The following is a 21,521-nucleotide window of genomic DNA, read 5'->3' as shown; positions in this document are numbered from 1 at the left end:
GAAGAGCACTGGTGAGGCGACGTCTCCCTGGCGGACTCCAGTGCGGTTAGTAAATTCCGCAGATAGCTCGTTTCGGATGCGTATTTGGCTTAATGATCCATTGTAGTTTTCCTGCAGGAGCTTGATGACTTTCGGTGAGATGTGCTCGGTCTCCAGCGTCGTCAAAGTGCTGGCCAGTCGATGCAGTCAAAGGCAGATCAAAAGTCGATGAAGACGATGACCGTCCGCTTTCCACATCGAATTTGCTCTTCCATCACCTGGCGGAGACTGAATATCTGGTCACAGCACCCTCGTTGCGGTCTGAAGCCGGATTGCTCCTCTCTACTCGTTTGCTCACGGTGTTTCTGCAGGCGTGCTTGGATAACTTTCATGAAGACCTTGCCGACGATCGAGAGCAGACTGATGCCGCGGTAGTTTTGGCATTCCCGATTGTCGCCTTTCTTGATGATCGGGATGATGATGGCCTTTTTCCATGTGGTTGGTATTTTCTCCCTACGCCAGATGTTTTGCAGGAGAAGTTGTACTCGCTGGCGAAGAACATCGCCACCAGCCTTGATCGCTTCTGTGGTGATCGCACCCACACCAGGCGCTTTGCCATTTTTCAAAGTCCGGATGGCCGCCCTTACCTCTGCGAGTGTCGGTTCGGCATCGGACATCGCGGCCTCTGGTGGCTCGATTTGTGGCAACTCCGCCGGGGGTCCTTGTGGTGGGTCGTGTTTGTACAACGTTTCGAAGAACTCCCTCCAACATTGTAAACGCTCCGTCGATGATCGCACAAAGGTGCCCTCGGCTTTTCGGATGTTGTCATTCGCTGATTTAGCCTTCCCGCTCAGTTGTCGGAGGGTTCGATAAAGCTTGTGGTACTCGTGCTTCGAGGCCGCTACCTCCAAGTCAGCTGCTACTTGGTTCCATTAAGCATCTTATTCTTCTTTCATTCGGCATCGGACGTCCTTGTTGAGCTGGCGGTATCGCTCGAAGTCAACCAACTTCACTCGCTTACGTTCGTCTACCATACTGAGACACTCATCCGATATCCATTCGTCTTGCGAACGGGATCCAACAAACATTCCCAGGTCTAGAATGGCTGATGGACGCGATATGCATTTGGTTCTGTGTAGTCGAAGCTTGATCACAGCGCGCACGAGGTAGTGATCCGAACCACAGTCTGGGCCACGCATCGAACGGACGTCCTTGAGTGATGATCAGAAACGAGAGTTGATCAGGATGTAATCCAACATCGCGGAGTCGTTGCCAGCTGGATTTCGCCACGTAAGTTGGTGTTTCTTTGAATGTTGGAAGTGGCTATTCCCAATGAAGTAGCTGTTGGCGGTGGCTAAGGACAAGAGGTGCAGACTCATTTTGCTGGTTCATGTCACATTTAATAGCATCTTTCAACACAATCTTTAGAACTAAGTGATCTGAGAAGCAACATAATTTATTCAGAGATGTAACTGAGAAAATAAAACATCAGGAACATAGGCTGCCACTTGGTAGGTGGCAGCCTATGACGTTACCACTGGTGCGACCGTGAGTATAAAAGGAGACATGTGAAATATGTCATCCTCTTATTTGTCTTCAGCAGACTGTCTATCTGTGTATGTGTTAGGAGTGAATTTCATGAAGCACTTTGCATCTTGTGCGTTTTGTGCATGTGTGAGCAGCACTTGGTTTAGCCCTTGAGGGAGCTGAGTGCACGCATTGCGAAGTTTTCTTAATGAAAGGCTCCTTTCGCGTCGTCCCTATTCTCGAGGGTTTTGGGGAGTGCAATTGGGTGGAATTCTGTCGACTCTTCTAAGAAGCTGGATGCACTTGTTAGGATGCATTCACAAGACTGACTACAAGAGACAGGTAAAGAGTTTTTCGACCCAGGCTTGACTCTCTCTTGAGGAATGAGAGTTGAGCGCCAGCAATCCGTGGTTCAGGTCCCACGGCCGTTACTGCGGGGAGGCGATATCGAGCACGGGGTTTGTTGGTAGAGTACGGAGAAGTCAAACAGGAACCTTTTCTTTTTGGGCTTCTCTTTTTGGCTCAAATATTGCTACTGATTCATTGTGTTGTTTCTAATTATGGGGAATTAGGGCTAGTAAGAGTGTAGTAGGCTCTGGTCCTGCCATTTAGATTGTTATTATACTGAAGGGTACTGAGTTGTTAGGCTCTCTCTAAGCCTCCTTAGTTACTGCCTATACTATGGAGTGTTGTGGTTTGTAGAGGCCTCCGCTCCTCAGACCTATGCCTGGAGATCAATATCAAGTAGCTAGGTTCTCTGTGAGCCTCCTTAGTATGCTGTCCTGCATGTTGGATGTGTGGGTGTAGGCCTCCTCTAACCTCCTCTCACCTTGAGAGTCATCATGTTTTGGCCTCTCTGTGAACCTCCTTGCAGATATCCTGAGTGTGGGGAGTTTTTAGGTCTCCTCTCAATTTAGAGAGTAGTCATGCTGAGGCCTCTGCTAGACTGAGTTATTTAACTCTTTCTGATGTTTCTCAGTACTGCCCTTGGTTAGAGCGTTGGTAGGCCTGTTTTTTGAGGCCTCCATTCTTCAGGGCTGTCTGATCAGAAGTTCTGAGTGTTAGGCTCTCTGTGAGCCTCCTTGGACACTGGCCTGAATATGAATGAGTTAGGTTTCCTCTCTTCACAGTCATCCTATTCTCGAGAAGCTCCGGTCTATGATCGAGTTGCTGGTGTGCACCTTAGTGATGAGGACTCCTTTGAGTCCTTTGAATTAGCTCAGCCACTAGGGCACTCATCCCCTCAGGATGGCGGCGTGGGTATTCTGTTCCCCATAGCGCTCTCTAGGGGATGCAGCATTACGCATGTAAACATTAGGCATGGTTCCCTGAGAATAGGGAACGAGACGCCGCGTCCCTTTGCCATGCTTACGGTATTCCTGCACAGGTCTCCTTCAGACAAGAAGTGGATTACATATTTTATAGGTGCCCTTTTATTCTCACGTTTACATAAATTAATTACAGCTGTAATTAATTTATGTAATTACATTTGTAATTACACTGTTGTCCATTCCCTTAAACTTTAACCTACCCTTAAACTGACCCATGCCACCACACCTGTCCCTAAACTTACCTGTATCACACCTGAATAGCAGCACAAGTGTTTTACAATACAACCTGAAAACAATAAGTTCATTGTACTTATTTTTCGATGCAAGTACATACTTAAAGTCACTTAATATAAAGTGGGACCTTCTGTTTTGTTCATGTCTGAGTTTCTAAGTTAGTTTTCTTGTTTGTTAATTAGTTCTATCCTTCAGTCCCTGCCTGTTGGTCACCATGGTTACTGGTTGATTTACTATTCTGTTCAGGTGTGTCTTGTTAATTAGCCCCATTTGTTTGCTGTAGAGCCCTCAGTTTCAGTTAGCTTTTGGTTCTGATATTAGTCTTGGTTATGCTGTTTATTTGTATTCGGTTTCCTATTATACCCTCGTCTTCTGTTTGTGAATTTAAATTAAACTTCTGAGGATTTGGATTCCTGCTTTATGTGAGTATTTGAACTGTACAGAAGGAATGGGCAAATTAAGCCTCATGGAGCACTGAGGCTTTCCCCTGATTGTTTCGGGAATAGATTTAAGGCTCCGGGAATGTCGAAAACAGCGCCATCTGGTGTTTAGCAAAAAGAAAGCAAATCCTGTGAAAGAAGCTTCCTCGGATGAAGCAGCCACCACACATTCCCTAGCTAGTTTCATGTTAAGTGCACAAATAAAACCTAGCTGTGTGTGTGGATGCACGTGTGTGTGCGCGCGCGCGCGCGTGTGAGTGTGTGTGTGTGTGTTGAAATGCTCTATGTGCTAAATTAGAAGAATGGATAGAAAGTGAGTCTTCGTTTGTGATCGGTCACGTGGTTTCTATGTTAACAACACAAGCTTTGAATCGCGGCTTCATCTGGCACGCCCATTTATGCTCGACACAAGCTCCGAAGCCTCGGTTGAAATGTCACATCACTACTATATAGCATGACTACTATATATGGTTGTCAACGAATGGGATGCTAGATTTTATTATAAAATCTATTTTTTATTATTTATTATTAGATTTGGCTGTAATTTCCGCAAATAAATAGGCAAAAATGAGCCTGGTGTCCTCCATCCCTATTCCTTCCAACAATAAAGCACTTGAATGTGACAAGCTCGTAATCACGACTTCAGAAGTGGGAAGTGAGACATTTCTGAAAGGACGTAAAGGGAGCATAAGTGCAAATATCCTGTCTTGTTAAAAAAGGCTATCACACTTAACTCCACCCACTAGTGTCACAGTGTTGGGTTTGTGTTGTCCCTGGTCCCTGGTGTCCACCAGAGGTCCTCCTTCTAGGGACGTTGTATATACCTTCCGTATATATACCCTGTCTGTTTTAGTGTTTGTCACGGAGTTGTTGTTTTATGTCGCCACTTCTGAGGTCTGTTTCCATGCTTGTTTTGTTCTTATGTTTTGGATTGATTTTTGATGTTTTGAAATCCCCGCCTGGATTACAATGATTTTGGATTGCCTAGATTATTAAACTTACTGCGATTTGATTTTCTGCTTCATGTGTGTGGTTCGTGACAGAATGACTCCGTCCAAAACCAAGATCCAGCGGTATGTTTTTTAATATCTCTTCCCCAGCCACCGATCGGGAGAGAAGGGAATTATTTGAGGGGACCCGGTTGGTCAAGTTTCGTGGGACCCGTGGAGGTCACAGTGGAGTAGGTGGTCGAGAGGAATCCCAACATAATTTTTCCACTCAGGCCCATCTTCGACCCTGGGCTGGTGAGATCCAGTCCAGAGTTTCATCCGGCGCTGTTTCCATCTAGCCCAGAGCACGCACTTCACCAGCGGAAACAGCGGAGGAGGAGGAAAACCTCTAGCCTCTCCAAAGGCCTGGAGGCCGTGTCCCAGCAGCCCGCCGCTTTTCTGGAGGCTGATCCAGAGATGGTTCACGTCACGTCTGCCCAATCAGAGATGGTTCATGTCATGTCTGCCAAGTCAATGATGGTTCACGTCACGTCTGCTCTGTCAGAGACTGTTCACGCCACGTCTGCCTGGTCAGAGACGGATCAGGAGATGCCCATTCGCGTGGCCGTGAGGACACTGATGGTCTATTTGGAGCATCTGGCTCGGATCCTGGACATGCCTGTGTCTGCCGTTCCTGAGGCGGAGCCAGTGTCTGGCGTTCCTGAGCCGGAGCCAGTGTCTGCCGTTCCTGAGCCGGAGCCAGTGTCTGCCGTTCCTGTCTTTCCTTGTGGCTGTTACTGTTCTGGTGTCTGTTCCTGAGCCGGTGTCTGTTCCTGTTCCTGTGCCGTGGTCGCCCGAGTGGTCGTCTTCATCCTGGTCGTCACCGCCATGGCCACCCGAGGGGTCTTCACCGCCCGGCCGCCCGAGGGGTCTTCACCGCCCTGGCCGCCCGAGGGGTTTTCAACACCCTGGCCGCCCGAGGGGTCTTCACCGCCCTGGCTGCCCGAGGGGTCGTCTGCTTCGCCCTGGCCAGCCCGATGGGTCATCTTGGTCCTGGTCGTCACCGCCATGGCCACCTGAGGGGTCTTCACCGCCCTGGCCGCCCGAGGGGTCATCTGCTTCGCCCTGGCCAGCCCGATGGACTGTGTGCTTCGCCCTGGCCGCCCGATGGACTGTCTGCTTCCCCCTGGCCGCCCGATGGACTGTCTGCTTCGCCCTGGCCGCCGGCTAAACCATCACCCCCTGTCTCTGTTCCCTTCCATGAACCTGGTCCCTCATCCCTCCCACAGATCCTCCATCATTCCACCTCCCTCCTGGACTCTTGGTTTGTTTGTTTTTTGTCGGTCTTGGAGCGTCTGGTAGCCGCTCCGTAGAGGGGGGGGGTTATGTCACAGTGTTGGGTTTGTGTTCCCTGGTGTCCACCAGAGGTCCTCCTTCTCCACGGTGTCATTCACTTTGGAACTTCATTTCCCAGCATTCTGTCTGTCACTCATCAGTTCATTGCACTCAGGAGTTTCCCATCACCTTGTTAGTTCTGTGTGTATATATACCCTGTCTGTTTTAGTGTTTGTCACGGAGTCGTTGTTTTATGTCTGGGGACATGTCTATGTCTGTTTAATTCTGAGGTCTGTTTCCCTGCTTGTTTTGTTCTTATATTTTGTGATGCAAAAATGCTGCATCCATTATATGCATTGTTATGCATTATTAAATATGCATTGTTAAGGTCCAGGATAGGGTTTGGGTTTTTTTTTTTCGGATAGAGACAAGTAAAGTCCAACAAATGCAAATATACACTAAATATGTTGTTATTATTACATACTGTGTCATACTACAATACACTTTGGTCCAAATCGTATATGCTGCTAATTGCAATAAGTATACTATTTATACTTATTGCAAATAGCATATATTTTATAAATATTTATTTTGCTATTTACACTTGATTTATATTATATTTTACTATATTAGCCTCTGCCTTTTTAGGTTTTGTTCTTGTAAATGGTTTGCTATTACACACACAAGATGTATATTATGTTGTTTATCTTAAGGCATTATCTTTATATATATCATTATAGAGAAGAAGTGTGTGTGTGTGTGTGCGTGCGTGCGTGCGTGCGTGCGTGCGTGTGTGCGTGCGTGCGTGCGTGGAGGTGTGCTGTGCATAATTGAATGTTGCTGCCAATGTGTTTCAATGTAGTCATGTATGAGTCATACCAAACAAATATGCCTAAAATGTCCTCATTTAAATATGTGTGACTATCAATATATCTTATTTTGCATGTCTTATATATATATATATATATAGCATTATATTAAAAACTCAGTTTCTTCAGCACCCCAAAAATGTGATGTGTTCTTTACCATTAAGTTTATGAATCTGCATATGACAAGATCATACATATACATCACAAGCACATGTGCACTTTGGTCAGAATGGAATAGATCCAATTAAAGTGTTTAGATGGCATATGGAACAAATTTTACTATGATTATGGTTGCTATGATTATAGGCTTAATACAGTTTATGTGTAACTTAAAGTATTCTGTAAAACAGATCGCATCGCCTTCCGGTTCAGGTCGAGCTACGTGAAAAAAATTAGCTGTTTTACTCACAATGACTTAAAGGAGCAAGCAAAGATGAGCATAGCCAATGTCCAATGTTCATAAACGTCGTGAATGACTAAACCAGATTGAGCAATGAAGCATATTCTCTCACTAAATACAATCAACATAAAAACTTATTTTATCATACAACTAATATAATGTATTAGAAGACAAGGAGTTCTTATTAACTTTTAGATCTGATGTAAATGGGCAAAAATGTAGCTGCATTGTAATTCAGTTTTTATTCTTAATAGTTAAAAGTTTTTTAACTGCAAAGAACTTTTCATTACTGGTTTAAGGACTTTCCCACTTGCATTGCCAACTGATCATTTCGAGGAGATGAGAGATGCAGGCATTGCTCAAAAAAAAAAAACTGGACAGACTCTTTTAGAGCGATGGCGCACACTCGCTCTGAATGCCATTAATTGCCAGTCTTTCTCTCCATGACGGCTTCTTCCAAAGGAATCTTTTTTTCTCTCTCTCTTTGAATAGTCAGCCTGCAGGGTTGATAGCGAGCTGGCTGGCGCTTCCTTTAGCCTGTGGTCATAGGAAAAGCCACGCAGTAGCCACATAACGACTAGTGTCTGAGAGCAGGGCTAATTTTTATGTTTTTTTTTTTCCTTTTGCTTTGCATGTGTTTTTTTTTTAAAGACTACAAGTTAACGCAATGCCTTCTGCATGTCCCATTCAAAGATTATATTTTGAGTTCTTACAGCTGCTTGTAAATTTCATAAAACATGAAATAACATTTAGTCAATTAGATGTAAACAGACATGTAAATTGGCTGAGCTCGAAAAGTGAAATGAAGAGATGGTGTCAACATGAAAAAAACAAACACATCTGCTACAAGAATACTACTAGACATTCAACAAGACCTCTAATGGTATAAATGTCTATCTGACAAACTGTACACAAGCACATTGTAATAGTAAACATGTCTCGGCATGGGTGGATCACAGAATGGCAATTAGGGATAATCTTAATACAAATGATTTATTTACTGTTTAGTTTTAGTCGTTTTATCTTATGAAAGATGTAATGTAGTTTTTTATTCATATGTAAACATTGATCAGCAAACATAGACAAAAGCATAACCGAACCTGCTTGATTTGCAAGAACAAACCTCTTGCGGAAGCTCAAATTATCTGCATAACACAGGAGAATGAACTTCATTGGTTCTTCCATGTTGTCTGCAGCGGGAGAGAAAGACAGGAGAAGAGCGGTGAATAAGTCAAGTACAAAATGACAAACACCTGTCTTGTTGCAGTAATTGGCGTGAAGAGACCAGATAAAAACCACCGGGAAACAGGAAGCAGGGAGAGAGACTTGTGCTCTGTGAATGCTCTGGAGAGCTGCATCCATGTCTAAGATGGGGCCACAGGACGACCTCAAGGCCTTTATCGACCTGTTCGAGAAGACAGCCGAGTCATGTGAGTGGCCAAGAGTCCACTGGCCCGTGCCCTCATCCCACTTCTCTCGGGAGAGGCGCAAATAGCAGCCCAGCAACTCCCCGTTCAGAACCTCCTGGTCTACGATGACCTGAAAAGAGCCATCCTGCAGAGAGTCGGCCTGAGCCTGGAATAAAATTGCCAGTGGTTTCGGTCTCTGGATCTGGGTGAGAGCGGCCGGCCCTTTGTAATGGCTCAACAGCTCCGGGACGCATGTCGCACCTGGCTGTTGCCTAGGCGAAGCGACATCGAGCAGACCATTGACCTAGTGGTACTGGAGCAGTTTATTGCACGTCTCCCAAGAAAGACAGCAGAGTGCCTTCAGTGCCACCAACTGACGTGGCTGGACCTGGCCACTCAACTGACGGAGGACCAGATGGTGGTATGCCCCGTGGTCGGCGAAACCCCTTCCAGCTAGGTCTCTCACCCTTCTCCTGAGATTTCTCCCTCTACCTCTTCCTCTTGACCTATCCCTTTTCCTAGATCCTATCCCAATGTCCCTCCTCGAGCCCCGAGGGGAGGGAAGGCAGGGTGAGCAGGGTGGGCAGGCTTTAGAGTCTGCCACAGGCCAGAGAGTACTTGGCCAGTGCTGGCGCAGCGTCAGCTCCCTTTTCTCCGCTCTCTCCACATCAATTCCCTGACCCACTTCCTGTCACTAGGGTGGCGGGGAAGTCTGGGCCAGCCTGTTGGCGTTGCGGGCAACCTCTTTAGATTTAGCATCATGGTAATTTGGTCTAAAGTCAAAGTAAGTTCAATTGGGAATGACATGAGGCCAAAATTAAATGATTACATCATTTACTTTTTTTTTTTTTTAAGTACCTCCGTAAGTTTCATTTTCAAACCGCAATAACAAAAAAAGTGAAATCATACTATAAGGTTTAACATTTCCATGTTAGTGTGTATGTTTCTACGCCAAATTCACTAGAATTTTGTCAGTGAACTACAGATGTGAAAAAACTATGCATTTGGTGAAGGCACTTACCAAACATCAGGATGTACAAACATCATTCATACTGAGACAATAAGTAGGTTTCTGTGGTCTCTTTGTGAGATAGACAGTACGCTAGTGGAAGCAGATCTGATGTGCATATCAGCAGGGTCTTTTTGACACTCCTTTTTTCATCTGTTTCATCAGCATCGCGCCATGACTTACAGGATATCAAGGTTGATGTTCGTATCTATTGATTTACTAACAAGCGTGACCACACTGAAAGTACCTTGTGGGCTTGGTGTGGTAGTGTCAAATTATCCCACAGCACTGACAGGAAGTAAGTGTTTCTCATAGATGACAAAGCTCTTCATATCTCTTACTGTAGGTGTGAAATATAGCTGGGAGATTCTGCAGCACAATTGGACCAGTAAGCACTAAGGATCTAGGTTTAGTATCATTATGATGATTGACAGGTAAGCATTCTGAAGAAAAGTAAATTAACATGACACATTATGAGGTATTCTAGAAGCAAGCCAAGCATTTTTTTTAAATTATTATTACTATAGAAAACATTTTGAGATCACATGATGAGGTTTATCCATGAAGCCTGTTGATGGACTTTATAGAGTTAGAGAAACGTATGGCTTTGCATGGTCAGGTGCATGTATTAAGGTTACAAAATCCTAAAGTGCAACTGTATTCCATCTTATTTTGAGATTTATCCCACTTCAGTGGTGCAATTTACTTTTAGACAGAGAACAACTCTGATTATAAAAAAAGGTTTCTCTACAGAACAGAAGGCTCAGCGATAATTTAAATGAGTTTTTACTATGTTGCAGAATAAACTACAATATCTGCAAGATTTTATGTGCGACACTACGTCAGATTTATTGAGCAGATTGCCGTTCTGAATGATTTTATTAGTGACAAAATTAAGGGGCTTGAAAATTTGACAAAGTAATAAAAAACATTCCGAGCTCAAGTCCTGGAAGCCCATCCCTAGCTTCACCCATTGTGCCACCCCTGCACTATGATGCGTGCAGACTACAAATTTATTAAATAAATTCAGGTATTTTTCAGTTTAATGACCACACTTGGCTATATCGACATTTAGTTTTTCCCGAATTTCTTTTCTGTACCCCTACTGAGAAACTTACTGTGAACAGAATAATTTACTTAGGAGTACAACCTTTTGTGTCTAAACCTTTTTAGCAGTAGCTGAGTTAATTTCATGACAAAGACCAGTGCACTTAACCTTCAAACACATAAATGAAACTGTTCGGGGGTTGATGCTCAGTTTAGATGAGGAGAACAGGAAGCCAGAGATAAGTCCTGGCAGACATTCACATTGACCTTGTTTGAGCAGGCGGCAGTAATTAAGACGCTAGCTGGAAACCGGACTCCAGTGTGACGCAGCCTGAGGCTCGCTGCAGAAGTGGAGGTCGGAAAAAGAAACGAGATCCTCGTCGGCTCAGTGGCTGCACTCGATAGTGCTGCCAAGGCCGAGGTTAGCCCACTAATTCGTCCAAATGAGCGCCCTTATTCATGGTATCTTTATACATGCAGACACACTACCATAAACACACATACCAATCTTCCCGCAGACCAGAGAGGAGAGGAGAGTTATGAGGGCTTTGGTTTCCCTGGGACAGAGGAGAGTTGAGTATGATGTCGGCCGTTGATCTGTTGTGAGTTCCTGTGGTGGAATATTAAAGGTACAGCAATGCAGTTGAATTCAGTGCAGCTGTAACATAGCATTGAACCTCTTCTCTTTTGGATTCTGAGTTTTTAAACACGCTAGCATGCAGAAAACTATATAACAATGCTATTTGGCACATTCCTCTTGTGTGATTTGTGGTTTGTTCACAAAGGAATAGTTAATCGTACCTATCAGGATTAGCTCATTTAAATTATGTTAGGATGAGGCTGGATATTCCCTAATACCTCGTTAAGTAAAGCATTATCATATCTAGCTCTTTGCAAGGAATCTCAATACCCTGCTGGATAATTTTTTCTCTCTCATTTCAAGGACAAACATTATGAGGAATTCAGACAAGTTGTCTCTCTTACAATACAAAATGTAAAAAAATATGTCCAAAAAAGCAAAATAATTAACCGTAATGTATAAAATAAAATATTTGTCATTGCTCTCTTTCCAACAGAAACCATTTGAGTAGGTCTGGACTCTAGAATGGGAGGCATACAGGAGAGATTTTGCATTGACATTATACTGTTGGAAAAAGCCAGTTATATAATACATTTCTGAGTAAAACTGTAAACTTTTTAACTGAAATTGTTTTAGAATGATCACTTTTTAAATTAAACCATTATAATCCTGTTAGTATTCCCATTTTTATTTTACAAAATGTAACTGTAATATGATTACTTTTTTTGACGTAACTGTAACTAATTACAGTTACCATTTTTTGTATCCTGATTATGTAATGCCGTTACATGTATTCGGGTACTCCCCAACACTGACCATTATCAGCCATAGAACTGCCAATTGCACAGGTCATTTGCTTGGTGGCAAGGAGGGCCTTTTTCGTGGTCCGCCGGAATTCAATTTCTTTAAATATATATTTAATATGTTTTTTTTGTTTTTTGGCCTAACACAGACACAGAGCAAGTACTAACTTCAAACAACTCCTTATATGCATGAGAGAGATAACTGCTCAGAAGCAAACTGGCCATTGCAGACTGCCACCCAGTTCCTCAGAACCATAGGTGGCTAAAAATAGACCCTAGTCTGGATCAGAAGAAATCGCTAAGCAAGATTGTGAATCCAAATGAGATCTGTAGGGTCTGAAGTCTGAAGAATGAATGAGAGAAAGGGGGATTACCTGTCCCAAATTCATGATAGGCTGAATATGGTAAATTCAACATACTGTATCTTAACTCATCAGAGACAGATCCCCATTTTAATATTTAACTCCAAGACATAAATGCAATTATAAAATCAACCAGACAAATATAACATTGTCTGAATAATAGACTGAATTTGTTATAAATATTATCAGTATCCAATTGTTCAAGAGTTAGAAAGCATCAGAAAATATCACATGTATACCAAAAGATTCAAGCAAGCTTATCCGATAACATTATCTGTTAGTACGCAGTAGGTGAAAAGAGATTGAGGACACGTAGTCTAAACGCTGCCCCGACAAGCGCGAGACCAAGCCAAGCGCGAGAAAGTCAAACAGGTGCGGAGCTTAAAGTGAAACTTAAAGCTTAAAGTTGTATCATGTACACTAGAGATGCGCGGTTGACGGTTATAGCCGCGGACTCCGTGGATAAACCACGGATCGGGCGGATGACGTGACGAAAAAAATATTTTAATTAAATCGGGCGGGTGGCGGGCGGTTTCTAGTCTCGCGGCTGTCATCAGTACCGCCTTGTATCAGCAGATGGCGGGCGGGTGCAGTTTTGAAAATGCAGTTGCGGATTGAAATAATAGCCCATCAGCGCATCTCTAATGTACACATCGGGAAATTCCATTCACACTGTGAACGTCATCCCTCTTAAGATAGTGAATGCATGGCGGTTCACATATCTTTAAATATTCTTTCTTTCTTCTCTCTCTTTTTTAGGTCTCTATTTGAATCGGAAGAATTTGCAGAGTGAATTTCCAGATCAAAAAGTGACATAGGAATCGGGAGCAAGAGTGAGAGATAGGGGCACACCTATCTCAAGCTCTGCTTAACCCACTCCAGCCTGTGATACCCATGATCAACGCCACCGTGCCGTCTCGACAAACACAGGACTCGAAGCACATGGTGCAAATATCTGACTCTTAGGGGGCTTTCACATTGGGCTTGTTTGGTGCGGATCGAGTGTGATTGTTCCCGGCGCCCCCCACAGCGTTGGTCTGGTTTCACACTCAACTTGATTCTTGATTCATTTGCTTTCATCTTACGTCATCACAAATGTGCACGGCACATATTGTTTTTTATTAATTTGGTGCTATTATATGCGCAGAGTAAACGACACTTAGGTGTACTGTATGTGCGTTGCATGAAGGCGGCTTTCTGCTGCTTGAAAACAGACTCTTTTGAGGAAGCAGTGGATTGCCCTTCATTTGCCGCCCTCATTCCACTTGCTATGAGTGAATACACTGCAAACTCACTCTTGCTCGTATCCAAGGTAAATCATCAACACTATCATGCCTTACATGTGTTTTATTTAACTAAATACATCGTAATCAGCTAAAACACATGTGCAGGTTACTTTTCTTCCTAAACAAGCACGCACCCGAGTCCATGTTGCAGTCACAGCTCGAGAGCAACCGAACTCAGACCATCAGGCAGTGCCGGGTTCAGTATTCCTGTGCGCTCCCAGGTCCGCAGGAAAGCTTTCACAATAGCAATTTTACATGCGAACCGTGCCCCGTTCCGAACTAAACTGCTAGTGTGAAAGCACCCTTATACTCGAGAAGAGAGCAGATATTGAACCGTGCAAGTTCTTGGTTTAGACCTGACTTTTTACTTTCTAACTCCTGGTCTAACGATTTTCCACTTTCACACAATACAATATTTTCTTTGTTTCATATAGACACACACTCAACAAACATTCAGCTTCTAAAGAGATAAAGAAACTGACGTGGCGTTAAAAAATTATAAATAAAATTATACTGCATTTTGATGTATTATGAGTAATTGAATCACCCGCTAAAGTGAAAAAAAAGTATGGTAACACGTTAGATTAGGTCCAATTTCCACTATTAACTAGTTGCTTATTAGCATGCATATTACTAGGATATTGGCTGTTAATCAGTACTTATAAAGCACATATTAATGCCTTATTCTGCATGACCATATTCTACATCTCTTAATCCTACCCAATACCTACTCTTAACAACCACTTTAATAACTATAAATTTAGTAATTTAGTCATTTATAATTTAGAGTTTATTGAGGCAAAAGTCGTAGTTAATAGGTTACCAGTGAGAATTGGACCCTAATCTAAAGTGTGACCAAAATCATTTATTCAGAATTTTTCTTCTTGTTTATTGAACTGTTATATAAAAGCAATATCACATTTCCTAGCATGCTGTTAATCAATACAAACATGCTGATAATCTTATCCACATGCACTTTTGATATTGCTCAATTATACAACAGTGTCATGGGTGAGGTGGTTCAGATCAAGTGCACGACGAAGAAGATACAATAGGATATTTTAATCCAGGAATAAACATTAAATAGTACAACCACATACCACATAGAACTCAAATAAAGCAAGACAAGGAACAGGGAGAAACAGAGGGTTAAATACACCGAGAACAGCTGGAACAAATTAAAGCAATGACAGTAATCATAGCAACTAACAGGACACAGCTGAACTAAATGAACTAATGGAGGAGGAGTGGCTAGAAACTGAACAATGGACAAAGAGGAAGTCCAAACACAAACAGAAACGTGACAAACAGTTAGTTACTGTCTTAAAAAAAAAAAAAAAAAAAAAAAAACAGCTGGTGACAGCTGTCAAAAGCCCCGCAAGGCTGCCCGTGATGATTGAAGCGGTGGGCAGAGCTGTCTGCACTCAGACTGGGTCTATGAACCACAATATGGATAACATCATGGAGAAGCTCACAGCTTTGCAAAGGCAAATGGATCGTTTCAGAGACCAAAACGGACCAGGAGAATAGCCTGCATAAATTGAATGCGGCTACTCGCCCGAAGACCAAACAATCCCAATCTTATCTGTTTCGGCACCCCCCTACCAGCACTGGCCTTGGCCAAGGCCGCTGTTGGAACAACAACTCTCCCGGAAGAGCACTGCAGTGAGCCGCTCTTGCATTCCTTCCCCGACTCCTCAGACACCTGCTGATTGTTGACTCTGCCTGGGACATGATCAAGGTTGTCTCCATGGCAACTTGCTGTGTATCGCTATGACAATCCTGCGGACTGAGGCTCCTAGATTATGGTGCTGGCTTAGCGACTCTCTCCAGGCCTACACACACATGAACTTACACATACACAGATATGCACCTAACCCACACCCCATCCCACGCCTTCGCCGCTTCGTACCCCCAGTCTGACAGGCGGGTCTGTGACCAGCGCCATAATGGCTGCAGGACCGGATGCTGCTTGCCTGGGCTGGACTACCTCCATCCCCCACTCCCCACCATGTTGCAATGTCTTGTTTGTAGAGTGTACTGTTTATGTGCTAATGTTGCTGAGGTGTTTTTTCCTGTTCCCAGACTGTTCTCCTTACAGGAGCATAGTCTGGGGGTCGCCTTTTTTTTCTCCTCACCTCTCCTCATGTCATGCTGTTTTTTTGTTTTTCTCAAGTTGGCGCTGAATATAGCAGCCTCGGTAACACCTTATTACCAAAGCAAATTCCTTGTATGTGCACAACACTACTTGGCAATAAAAAAAAAAAAACATTCTGGATGGATAACTGTATTGTGTAGACATCACACTGCTTTTTATGTGGACAGAGTCACTAAATATCATGAGAGCATTCTGGTTCCCTTTCATAGATGCGACAATTGTCTGAATCACACCAATTCATTGGCTGATGGCACAAGTGCCACCCTCCAAGGCACTGCATCACCAGTGCTTCAAAAGAATACGTCAGCACCATCAGCATGTCCTGATTTTGCCAAGTTAGACACGTTCCTGAGTCAACATATTTTGTTGATCCTGGAACAACATTCCTGTCTGAAACTTGAATCCTACCCATATCCTTACACCTAAACCTAACCCAACCCATAAGTTATCCCTAAAATCAGAGGATGATAGGTGAATAACACTGATGTAGAAGCACCTAACCCTGGTTGTAAGCTTAAACTTGACATGAACTGTAAACTGTTTGGAATGTTGTTCCAGGACCAACAAAAAATGTCAATATCTCCGGTGAAATTTTTTCATGTGACAAGCTCCACCCGAGCAGAAGCTTGCTATGCAATCTCTTTCGTGTTTGACGATTATGTTCTTTCCACTGCCACTTCTAGATCAGGAGATTTAAAAGTCTGTGAAACAAACTTTTTTACCACTGCCTCTGACTCTACCAACATTTCCAGTGTAGTGGAGCAGGGGTATGCTGAGATGCCAGAGGTTGAAGAGATGCTTTGCTGCTTATGTCTTTGGGTCCTTCTTTGAAGTTGCAGCCTACACTGCTCTCTAAGCCAGGGCTGGGCAACTCTGGTCCTCGAGGTCCACTTTCTTAAAGAGTTTAGCTCTAACTCTGATCTGCTTTTTCTGGTGTGTTTGATTAGGGTCGTAGCTAAGTCCTACAGGAAAGTGGATCTCATGGGCCAGAGTTACTCACTCCTGTTCTAGGCTGTGCAAGATTACTTCGGCTTTGTTTGGCAATTCCTACTGCTGGTCACTTCTTCCCTGTCTGGTGAAGGTTTTGTTGCCACCAAAGCTACAGTAGGTTACCTACCTAAGGTTACTTCCACTTAATTTCACACTCAGATACTGAAAGACTGCACAAGCCTTGTGAGGGCGTTACAATTTTACATTGACCACAAGAGCCAGTGACGTAAATCTGCTCATCTCTTTGCTTTTTTTGTTTTTGTTTTTTTGGTGGCTGCAACAGCAGTGTTTCTGCTACATAACAAAGGATGTAACATTGGGTGAAGGACGCTGTTTTTCATGTCTTTATGGAGGGTGGTAATTGCACCATGATTGCATAATTCTATATAGGATTCAGTTGGAGAGTGGAGAGTGACACCTGGAGAGTGTTCCCACGGCGTCACCTATTGACATAACATGTTATTCCTTATTAATGGAACAAGGGGTCGGCTATCGCGCCGGCGCGATAGTCTCGCTTTTTTTCTTATCAGTGCAAAAGAGACTTGATTTTGATCTTACGTGTTAGTGTTATACATCATTATATCCTGTTAAGTGTCTATTTTTTGTGTATACTCACAATAAAAACAAAGTATTGTGCTTTTTGTCAAATAAAGAAAAATAAACATGATGCTAGTTTTGCGTTCCCTCTGTCAGTGAAGTCCATTCTGAAACGCGTCCGGAAATTAACTGTAACTCCGCGAATACTTCTCATACAGGCACAACTGTTTTTCCATAATGAAGCTTGAACTCTCTTCTTTTAAATGAATTCATTTATATAAAAAACAAATATTCTCAGTTTATGTAATCTGTATGAAAAGAAAGAGATGTCAGTCTTTTTCTTTTCAGCTCATTAACCCTCTAGGGTCTGAGGTGTTTTTGGGGTCCTTGAGATGTTTTGACATGCCCTGACATTTGTGTTTTTTTTTCAGTTGCTTATAAACATATTAATGGCAATGTTGTCATTGCACTCTATTTAGCACAAACAAGGCTACCATAATATGTGAGCAACATGTATGTACATGTTTGTATTTTTGAAGGAATATTGTTTATGCATGGTTATTGAAAAAAATAAAACTTAAAGCCTCTGAAATAAGTCCACAAAACACATACTAAATATGTGTCCACAATACTTTTGACTAATTGATGTTGTCTCCTAGAATTTTTGCTTCAAAATCTCTGAAAATCATCCTGCCTAATCATTCACATAAAACAATACATTTTGGAAAGAAAACAATACGGCTGGAAAGAAAAATACTGACATCTCTCTCTTTTCATACAGATTACATAAACTGAGAATATTTGTTTTTTTATATATATTACTTCATTTAAAAGAAGAGAATTTCAGCTTCATAAAGAGAAATCTCTCGTATCTCTGAGACAAGTATTGACAGAGTTACAGTTCATTTTTCGGACGCGTTTCAGAATGGACCTCACTGACGAGAAAAGGTAAAACGCGCATCATGTTTATTTTTCTTTATTTTACGAAAAGCACATCACTTTGTTTTTATTGTGAGTACCCACAAAAAAAATAAACACTTAACAGGATGTAATGATGTACAGCACTTATATGTAAGATCAAAATCAACATAGTAATTTGAGTCTCTTTTGCACTGATAAGGAAAAAAGTGAGCTGGTATCGCCGCTTTGTTTTACTACAGTTATACAGCGCGTGTCTGTGCCGTTCATTCACTCTCGCATCTACATTAGTAAACATGTTATTAAATTTACATGAACACATCCAAACTATATTGCTATAGCCTACTAAGATGAGTAAAAATAGACTGAAATATGTTGAAATAAAATGTCTGTATAAGCAACAAACTGCAAATTAACATGTATATGCTAATATATCATACACAATATGTAACAGACTAAATATGAATGTTTAGACAAGATTTTGTGATTAGTTTTGGATAGATTATTAAGTTTTGACTGTAAAAAAAGACTACTGTCACATTAAATAGGTAATCTTTTGTTCACCAATTTCTGCTCATGTTAAATATACTATATGATGTTTTGTCAAAAATAAAGTAGGTATATTGAATTATCAACTAAGATGTTATTATAGTATTTGTTCCAAAATTCAAAATAATGAATCCTTACCTTTTTTAATACGTATGATAAATGTAAACTTTTTACAAAGAAAGAATACACTTGAAATATTGTTAAAATTGTAATTGTTGTTGTAATTGTAACCTATTTGTAATTGGTTACAATTTCTAATTGTAAAATATGTATATATAGATAATTTGGGTTCTTTGGGACCCTGTGACACTCCTGTGTGAAAGGGCTAATTAATATGCAGCTCATTATGTATGTGGCACATTATCCGGCCTTTGTCTTCTCAGGTGTGAACACGCCTCCACGCATATTGCCTTTCCAAACAAAAGGTGTCTTATAAAATTTAAATCAATGTATTGTTTTGTGTAAATGATTAGGCAGGATGATTTTCAGATCATTTTGAAACAAAAACTCTAGGCAACAATGCCCATTAGTCAAAAGTCTTGTAGACACATATTTAGTATGTGTTTTGTGGCCTTATTTCAGACACTTTAAGTTTTAGTTTTTTCAATAACCATGCATAAACAATATTCTCTCAAAAATACAAACATGTACATACATGTTGCTCACATATTACGGTAGCCCCGTTTGCGCTATATCGAGTGAATTTACACCTTTGCCATTAACATGTTTATAAATAACTGAAAAAAGCACAAATGTCAGAGCATGTCAGAACACCTCCAGGACCCAGAAAACCCCTCACACCCCTGAGGGTTAATGGAACCAGGGTTACAAACATAACTGAGACTTTTTGTCACATCAGGCATTGCTTGAATTGTCATGCACAATATAGAGGCCTATGTGACTATATGAAAGGGAAAAGATCGATTTTTTATTTCATTTTTAATTTCAATTCATTTCTGTAAAAGCATTCCTCCCAATAAGTACTAATAACAATCACATGAAAGCTTGTTAGGGTTTAATCAATGAGCTCACGCAGGAACAATGACTGTTTCAAAGTATTGCTTCAATAAAGTATTTGTCAGTTTCTAACATAGGTTACTTGCAAATTGCTATTCCAGACTCTACAGGATACTATAGAGTAAGTGTGGTGTGGCCATTTTGGCACCCATCATGAAATTAAACAAATATTACAGAATAAAAAAAATAAAAAGAAAGAAATAAAGCCAAAAAAAGTGGTTTATTCTCAGTCTTGGTTTCAGACTCGAGGATAGTGTAGCTCAGCATTTCAACATTTCCTGTTTCACAGAACTGTTTGCACCCACGTAAAATCCCTTTGTCATCCATCACTGTGGCTAAACCAAAAGTGTTTTCATCTAAAAGAGACAAATGACTATTTAACCTACATATCTCAGGAAAGATATATATATATATATATATATATATATATATATATATATATATATATACAAATATTGGGTAACTTTATTTCAATGGTCTACTTTAGACATTCTATTAACTATGAGTAACTATGCAAGTAGATGTCAACTACCAGCCATTAGAGTATTAGTAGACTGTTTGTTTAATATATGCTAAAACTTTATTTTAGGGAAAATTTATGTCGAAAATTATCGGCTCAAAATGGCATTTTCTTTTTATGGCATTTTGGCTGAAAGAGGAAAAAGGCAGAATATGCTGCTGATTTTTTTTAAAATTCAGATTCAGTAAAATTATTGAATTTCATTAAAAAGTCTAATAATACTAATAATAAAAATACAAGTATGCAAAAAAATACGTCAACTTATTCTACTAACCATATCCCTAACTTAACACTCTACTAGAGGTCAAAGATCTCTTCAAAAGTGCACTTACTTGACAAAAGCACAGAAACTCTTTCTAGCATCTCCAGGGGAGTCTTCACCAAATATTAATGACAAGTCAGTTACTCTAGCATGGCACTGTGCACAATATATTTATGTTGGCCACCTTATCACAGGGCCCATGAGTCCCCATTTCTAGGACAACTTTCCTGGTTGACAATGGCCTTAATTAATTGGAGAGATGTGTGGGTACAAATGTACAATTCAATAGTTTAGTGTCTCATTTGCGTTATGGGTCGTTGTGCTTTCTCATGTCATGTTTCCTCTACCAACTTCCCTTGGAGCGAAATCCATCCAAGAGGGCTTAAGTAGCTTTCCAACAGGACATTGACCTTGATTACCTGGCATTGATTTCCTGTGGCGTTGCACAGAAAGCGGTCGTAACCATGCTGCCTAACAGCAGGGCGTGATTGGGAACATATTCTTCAAATCCCGATACACAGAGCTGATGGATGGCCTTTGTCTGCAGCACATCAATTCTCACCTGCCTCAGCGGAGGTGACACCTGTGCTGAATTTATCATAATACACCAAACTGACACATCAACCTGGGAAAGACGAACCAGAATGGAATTCCTAAATAAAAACTCTCTCATAGGACCTGGGCCTGAAACATTCAAACTCCTGAGAGATTTTCTGACAGAACAAATGTACACAAATAAAGCACAAGCATCTCTAGATTTTGTGATTATTAATATGACATGCCACAATAGTCAATCCTCAGAAACTATTCAAAATTGTGCAGAATCCTTTCATTTGCCTTCTACAGGAGAAACAAATTAATGTGACTTTAAAAAAAAAATACGTTTTTTTTCTACGAATGATTGCAATGTAAACTTATCGACTGAAAATACAGTCATATGTGTTTAACAGTTGCTAATTTAATTAGTCATTTCCAAAAAAAGAGAGACTTCTGTTTTTTCTTCTTTCTGCCCAGTGGAGCAAATAATAAA

Source organism: Siphateles boraxobius, unplaced genomic scaffold (assembly GCF_051911475.1).
Source record: "Siphateles boraxobius isolate OS27281-9 unplaced genomic scaffold, OSU_SipBor_1 30, whole genome shotgun sequence".
Classification (NCBI taxonomy): domain Eukaryota; kingdom Metazoa; phylum Chordata; class Actinopteri; order Cypriniformes; family Leuciscidae; genus Siphateles; species Siphateles boraxobius.
Note: the sequence above shows the minus strand (reverse complement) of the source record.